Below are 8,001 nucleotides of genomic sequence, written 5' to 3' on the forward strand. Positions count from 1 at the left end.
GGGAAGGGGCTCTTTGAAGAAAATGGCTACTGTTCTTGGGGGAGTGACTCAGTATAGAGCTCCTGATGACCTCCTTCTCAGCTTTCTCCCAGTGCCACTAACCCTCATCTCTCCTCACACATTCCAGTCCAGTCTGCTCTCTCTCCTCTGGAGCCCAGGGTGAGTGGCTATAGATGTGGTTTAGTACACTGGCCCTTCAGGTAAGTGCTAGTGTTCCCTACACCTCTCCCTGCTGGACAAAACCTCTGCCTCAGGGAGTTTCACAGCCAGCTGTTATGTGGGCTCCTTTCCCTGTTCTGCCATTCTGTGCTGGAGAGCCAGCTTGGGGTTTTAACCCCCGACTTCTCAAAGGAAACTGCTCACAAATAAGCCCCCAGCTGCTGCATGTGGGCACTCAGCCAGCCCTCCTGTATCTCTGCAGCTCCTACCAGTCTCAATTTGGGGTCCTCTTTGCATCTCTGGTTATAAAGGTTCTCTCCAGCCTCTATTCCATTGGTTTATCCAGATGACTTGTCTTTATTTTGATTTTTCCAGTTTGGTTCTGGGAGACAGTCTGTGTAGCTTCCATTCACTTGGCCCCATTTTTCTCTCCAATATTTATATTCTTATGGAAATTCCTCTCAAGTTATTTCAGTCATTTTACTGACACAACAAAACTAGTCCTAGATTCCATACTTATTTCCCTAATATAATTTCAGTCACAATCAAGGATAGTGCTATGAAATTAACATCACACAGTCAGTGCTCAAGATGCATCTTTACACAGAGAAAAGCTTTAATTCGCAACTACCAAACATGCCATCAGCTTCCAAGGTGTTAAAAATACACTACTGCTTATAAAAAATATTGGAAGAGTGGACTTGTGGAGGATAGTTTTACTGTAGAGTTGCTTGAAGATACACCAAACTTTTTGAGAGAGGAAAAGAAATTCTTTTTTTTATAAGACACTAAGATTGGGGCCTATTAGTACAGAATAATCGAACCTATACAGATAAATTCTGATGTTAGAACCCACATTGTAGAGCTTCTGTAACAAGAACCTAAAATCTGGGGCAGTATGAAAGTGATCTCAAAACCTAAAAATGATGATCTTTACAATAGTGAAATATTTGCAAAAGCACACCTGCAGGGTTTGAGGAGTCAGATTATATACCTAAACAAAATAAAAATACCACTCCCAAAAACAACAACAAAAATGTGTGGCTTTAGGAAAAGAGAGGTTGAAATTTTTAGAATTTTGAGTACTTATAAATGGATGTATTTGGTAAGCTACTACAAGGAGGTTATGATTCTCGTAATAGTTGGCTGATTTCTAAGCAAATGTGGAGAATAGACAAAATTTGGATCTCTTGGGATTATGAAAATCCACTGTTTCTTGACTCCTACCAGCAAAAGATAAGACTAAGAAACCTTTGAGGAATAAAAATACAGAAAAATTTTTAATTGATTTCATTGTCTCAGCAGGGAAAAAAAATCAGGCTAAGGGTATGGAGTCAGTAAATACTTTCAACTGAATAAAATGACTTCAGCTAAAATCTGATAGGGGTGCAAAAATGTTCACAGCCTCAAAATATCCACATTCCAAATCACATAGATATATGGGGCCAAGAAAGCAAAAATTATAGTGAATCTAAAACTTTTCTTGGAAAGAGATTGAACATACAAACTAATTGGAATCAAATGTACAAGAAGCGTAGATTGGGGCATGCATTACATCTTAGAGAATAAAGCTCGAGACTAAGACTCTAAATCACTTTTAAGATCCCAACATTTCAGATTAAGGAAATGAGATAGATATCTCTTCAGCCACAAACATTTGCCTCAGACATGGACAAGGAGGATAAAGACAGATACAAGGTCCACAGAGAACACTGGATGACAGTCACTCCTTTCGTAGAGCATGGTCAATAACTAATCTGTAACATTTTCTATTTTCATGAGATGAAATCCCTTACAGTGCCTTCCCAGTGTGTTTGCAGAATGGATGTGTAGCAGACATCCTCTTATGTATAGAAATGTAAAGGAACAAATGGAATAATTAGTAATCATATCGCCTCTCACATTTTTACATTCTCAGTTTCTCAATAACATAAATAGACTACATCACTGTCTCACCTATTCTTCCTTCATCAAAAAGGTAGTGATTTTTTTGCCCTGGCCAGTTTGGCTCAGCGGTTGGAGCGTCGGCCTGCGGTACAGAGAGACCTGGGTTTGGTTCCCGCTAGGGGCACGTACCTCGGTTGCAGTTTGTCCCTGGCCCTGGTTGGTCGTGCGGGTGGCAGCCACTTGATGTGTCCCTTCACGTCGATGTTTCTCTCTCTCTCTCTTCCTCTCTCTCCCTCCCGCTCTATCTGAACAAAAAATGGAAAAATATCCTCTGGTGAGGATTAAAAGGTAGTGATTTTTTTCTTTATTCTGTATAAGCTATTTTTTTTTTTTAAAAAACAACTTATCTTTATTTATTGAGTGTATTACAGATGTCCCTCCTTTTCCCGCTATTGACCCCCTCCTCCCCGCTCCTACCCACCTCTTGCCTTTCCCCACACTGTTGTTTGTGTCCATTGGTTAGGCATATATGCATATAAGTTTCTTAGTTTATTTCTTCTCACCCCCCTTCCTTTTGAGGTTTGTCAGTCTAACAACCAATTTTTACTTCTTAATCCCTTCACCTTTTTCACCCATTCCCCCAATCTACCTCCCATCTGGCAACCAACAAAATGTTCTCTGTATCTATGAGAATGTTTCTGTTCTGCTGGTTCATTTTGTTTGTAGATTCAATTGTCGATAGATATGTATTTATTGCCATTTTGTTTGTTCATATTTTGATTTTCTTTTTCTTCAAGAAGACCCTTCAATATTTCATATAATACTGGTTTGGTGGTGATGGACTCCTTTAGCTTTTTCTTGTCTGGGAAACGCTTTATATGTCTATCAATTCTAAATGATAGCTTTGCAGGATAGAGTAATCTTGGCTGTAGGTGCTTGCTTTTCAGCATTCTAAATATTTTTTGCCACTCCCTTCTGACCTGCAAAGTTCCCTCTTATTTCTTATCTCCCAATGTCCCCTGTGGTTCTGATAAAAACCACTTGCCTGTGGCCACTTAGTGATGTTGGCTGATGGAGAATCTGGACATTCAGCTTTTTAGTCAGAGGAAGAAAAAATAAAAAATCACACCTGCCTATGATATCAATTTCTCAGTGATACAGATCACTTTTACTCTCAACTCATTAAAAACATTACTCCTATGGATCTGCTTAACTGCAAAAGGAATGGATAAGAGAGAGAAAAATGGTTTATTGAGTGGCCAGTATATCTCTGCTTTAGTTTGCCCTTTTGTCCTCCAAAGACTATTTTTTTTTTTTTTTTTATCCTCACCCGAGGACATTTTTCTATTTTTTGTTCAGGTAGAGCGGGAGGGAGAGAGAGGAAGAGAGAGAGAGAGAAACATCGATGTGAAGCGACACATCGAGTGGCTGCCACCCGCACGACCAACCAGGGCCGGGGACAAACTGCAACTGAGGTACGTGCCCTTAGCGGGAACCGAACCCCGGTCTCTCTGTACCGCAGGCCGACGCTCCAACCGCTGAGCCAAACCGGCCAGGGCTCCAAAGACTATTTTCACATGGAATTCCTCCTCAAGGGAGATAACCCAAGTTCTGTCCCTTCAGTGCATCCAGTACAAAGGCTTATCTCCAAGAGATATGCAGTACTGTCTACATAAGGTCAAGGAATGGCTTTGCTTGATTTGAACATTACATTGGATGTGAAAGGGAGTTAACTTGCATTTTTAATTTGGTGGTCTTCAAAACCCATTTCTTTGGCAATTAAGCAGATCCATAGGAATCATGTTAAATGATCTATATCACTGAGATGATATGTATGTCCAGATTCTCCATTAGCCAACATTACTAAGTGGACACATGCAAGTTGGTTTCCATCAGATCCACAGGGGACACTGGGAGATAAGAAACAAGAGGGAATTATTTGTTATTACAGAACTACCAGACCTTTTTTGATTGAAACATGGATAATTTATTAGTCATCCCCTAAAAATATAAAAATGGCAAGAAAAAGTCTTTTTTATTGCATTGTACTTTTATCTTGCCTTTAAGATTAACAAATGCAAGACCATTGGCAGTATATTTTAAAGGCATGGAATGCCTTTTGAAGATGCATTCATTGCTACATTTTTTTACTCTAAGTAACCTTATTGACATAAGCATTTTAAACTGATAAGAACAGATACTAGGTCAAATGGCAGTTCAATTATTTAATTTTTTGAGGTAACACCATAGTGTTTTCCACAGTGGTTGCACTAGTCCGCATTCCCACCGACAGTGTACTAGAGTCCCCTTTTCTCTACACCCTTGCCAGGACTTGTTGTTTGATGATTTGTTGATGGCGGCCATTCTGACAGGTGTGAGGTGATACCTCATAGTTGTTTTAATTTGCATCTCTCTGATGATTAGTGATGATGAGCATTTCTTCATATGTCTCTTGGCCATTTGTATGTCCTTTTTGGAGAGGTGTCTATTTAGGTCCTCTGCCCATTTTTTAATTGGGTTTTTTGTCTTCCTTTTGTTGAGTTGTATGAGTACTCTACATATTTTGGAAATTAACCCCTTATCTGATAAATCATTGGCAATTATGCTCTCCCATATAGTGGGATCCCTTTCCTTTTTAATGGTTGTTTCTTTTGCTGTGCAGAAGCTTTTGAGTTTGATGTAGTTCCATGTGTTCATTTTTGTTTTTGTTTCTGTTGCCTTAGGTGTTGTATCAGTGAAATTTCTGTTGTGTATGATGTCTGAGATTTTGTTGCCTACATTTTCTTCTAGAATTTTTATGAATTCACAAATTACATTTAAGTCTTTTATCTATTTTGAGTTTATTCTCCTGTATGGTGTAAGTTGGTGTTCTAGCTTCATTTTTTTGCAAATAGCTATCCATATTTCCAACATCATTTATTGAAGAGACTGTCTTTACTCTACTCTATGCTCTTGCCACCTTTCTCAAATATTAATTGAGCATATTGTCTTGGGTCAATTTCTGGGTTCTCTATTCTGTTTCATTGATCTATCTGCCTCTTCTTGTGCCAGTACTAGGCTGTTTTGATTACAGTGGCTTTGTAGTATAACCTGAAATCTGGAAATGTCAGTGATCCCACTTCTAGGAATATACCCTAAGAAACCTGAAACACCAATCAGAAAGAATATATGTACCCCTATGTTCATAGCAGCACTATTTACAATAGCTAAGATCTGGAAACAACCCAAGTGTCCATCAGTAGATGAGTGGATGAAAAAGCTGTGGTACATGTACACAATGGAATACTATGCAGCTGTAAGAAAAAAAAATCTCTTATCCTTTTAGATGGCATGGAAGGACCTGGAGAGTATTATGCTAAGTGAAATAAGCCAAGCAGAGAAAGACAAATATCACATGATCTCACTTATTTGTGGAATTTAATGAACTAAACAAACTTCTGAACAAAGTTAACCCAGAGACATAGAGGTAGAGTACAGACTGACAAACTTCAGAGGAGGGGGGATTTATTGGGAATAGATAAACCACAGAACTTACATGCATGTATGCATGACCAATGACCATAGACAACAAAGCTGGGAATGGGGTGGGGGGAAGGAGAGGAGGGTGTCAATGGGGGAAACATGAGAAACATCTGTACAAAAACAAATTAATAAATAAAAAATTTAAAAAAAAGAACAGATGCTACACTTGATGTTAGCCAAGAGGCTGAGAAGCAATCACATAAGCATTTTAATTGTCCATATGTATACTAAGATTATAATGTATAAAACAGTTATTTTATAAGTTGATGGACAAAATAGACCCAGAGACATAGAAAGGAATACGATTCAGACTGACAGACCTCAGAAGAGGGAGGTGGGGAGGTTGGATGAGATAAAGAAGTTATATGCATGTATGGGTAACCAATGGACATAGACAACAATGCTGGGGTGGGGGTGGGTGGGTCGAGGAGGACAGTGTATAGGGGGGGGAAAAAGGAGAAATATCTGTAACAAAAATAAATTAATAAAAATTGGAAAAAAACAATTATTTTTTAATGAACAAAAATTTCTCTTAATTATCAAATCCATAAGCATTTTCATAGCATTTCATACACCATGTACATTTTCAAGCACATTTACATGTAACTATTTATTTAATCTTCAAAACTCTGTAAGGAGATACTAAATTTCTTTACTGAACAGGTGAGAAATGTAATGTATAGAGTCCAGGTAATTTGCCCAAGCTCACACAGACAGTGAGTGGTGGATTTGGAAAATAAACCCAGTCAGTTGTAGTCCAAAATCCCTGTTTTAAATACTCTGCATTACTGCCTCAAGTTAATTTCGAGACTCAGTTAATTAGAGTGAGATCATAAAACTTTTAAACTATTAATATACAGGTTAGTGCCTCTTTAAAAAACAGTTATTCACAAATACGATTTAGCAAATAACCAAGTGATGATTTTTATTTGGCATCACAAAGCATATTTTTATTTACTTTTCTATTTTATCTTTTTTGTTATCCTCATCCGAGGACATGTTTCCATTTTTTGTCCAGATAGAGTGGGAGGGAGAGAGAGAGAAACATCGACGTGAAAGGGACACATCGAGTGGTTGCCACCCGCACAACCAAATCAGGGCCGGGGACAAACTGCAACCGAGGTACATGCCCTTAGCAGAACCGAACCCGGGTCTCTCTGGACCACAGGCTGATGTTCTAATCGCTGAGCCAAACGGGTCAGGGCACAAAGCATATTTTTAAATAAAAAGATTTTTAAATAAAAAGATTCTCTTGAGTCATTTAAAGTGTGATTTTATTTATGAAAAATCCATGCCTGAGTTTAGAAAGTCAAGTCTACCTGACCTGTGTGGAGCATAGCAATACCATTTGTCATAGTGGATTAGTGGGTTATCATCAATAGAGACCATAATGAATAGTTTTATCATTAGATACCTGATCTCCCTTTTTATTATGCCAAGAATAGAAGTGTAGTTTGGTATATTTTTGTGCAAAGATGATAATTTATTTGTAATGATTATATTGCTTTTCATTTTCATCTATAAATTATTCAACTGCTTTTTTAAAATCCTTACATGAGGATATTTTTTTCCATTGATTTTCAGATAGAGTGGGAGGGAGGGAGAGAGACACTTCGATGTGAGACACATGGATTGGTTGCCTCCTGCATGACCGCAGTGAGGGCTGGGGATCATACCCTTGATCGGAATCAAACCCACAACTCTTTGGTCCATGGGCTTACACTCTAACTGCTGAGCCAAACTGGCCAGGGCTGCTTTTTTTGTGATCAACACTTGTGTTTAAAATTTGCATTTTGAGGACATTAGTTAATTCATCATATGCTTTCATGTAATTATTTATATTTATCCAATGCTCTGAGTTCTTTTTATATGCTTTTGGCACAGGTACCCAAGAAAAATTAGAGAAATTTCTAAGAATGATTTAAGGTATACAATTCTTAGAGATAATCCTCTGAGTAACTCTCTGTTTAAAATACAAATTTTAATAAAGCGTTGAACATAGTAATAATCTTAAAAAGTACTGTTAAAGCAAAAATTGAGCCAAAGTTAAACAAGCAAAGAAGACTTGATTCAAAGCTATTATAATAGGTTAGCAAGTTCAGAGCTCAGTCTAAGCTCAACTAGAGCTTTTAAGAGTTGGTGTGTGTGTGGGTGTGTGTGGGTGTGTAAAGGGAGATCAGAGGCCATCTGTGTTTGCTCATTGGCCTGTGAGTTAGAGGATTATTTGCATTTCCAAAAACAGGGTCTCTACAGACTGCTGACTTGATTATTTTTATCTTTGAACACATTCTTGTGGGGGGAAAGATTCTTGTTGGGAGGGCTGAAAAAGTGTCATAGAAGAGGTGTGGATGAGGGAGACAGAAAAGTAAGACTAAGGCAGATTTGGTTTTTTTCCAAGAGAAAATGCAGTCTAAATCATCATATATTCTTCAA

At 38.1% G+C, this 8,001-nt stretch overlaps 1 pseudogene; it reads right to left on the reverse strand.

The window, feature by feature from the left end:
- Positions 1-5,645: 5,645 nt before the first annotated feature.
- Positions 5,646-5,764, reverse strand: LOC118620640 (annotated as a pseudogene).
- Between the last annotated feature and the right edge of the window lie 2,237 nt (positions 5,765-8,001).

Source organism: Molossus molossus, unplaced genomic scaffold (genome assembly GCF_014108415.1).
Source record: "Molossus molossus isolate mMolMol1 unplaced genomic scaffold, mMolMol1.p scaffold_m16_p_7, whole genome shotgun sequence".
In the NCBI taxonomy this organism is placed as follows: domain Eukaryota; kingdom Metazoa; phylum Chordata; class Mammalia; order Chiroptera; family Molossidae; genus Molossus; species Molossus molossus.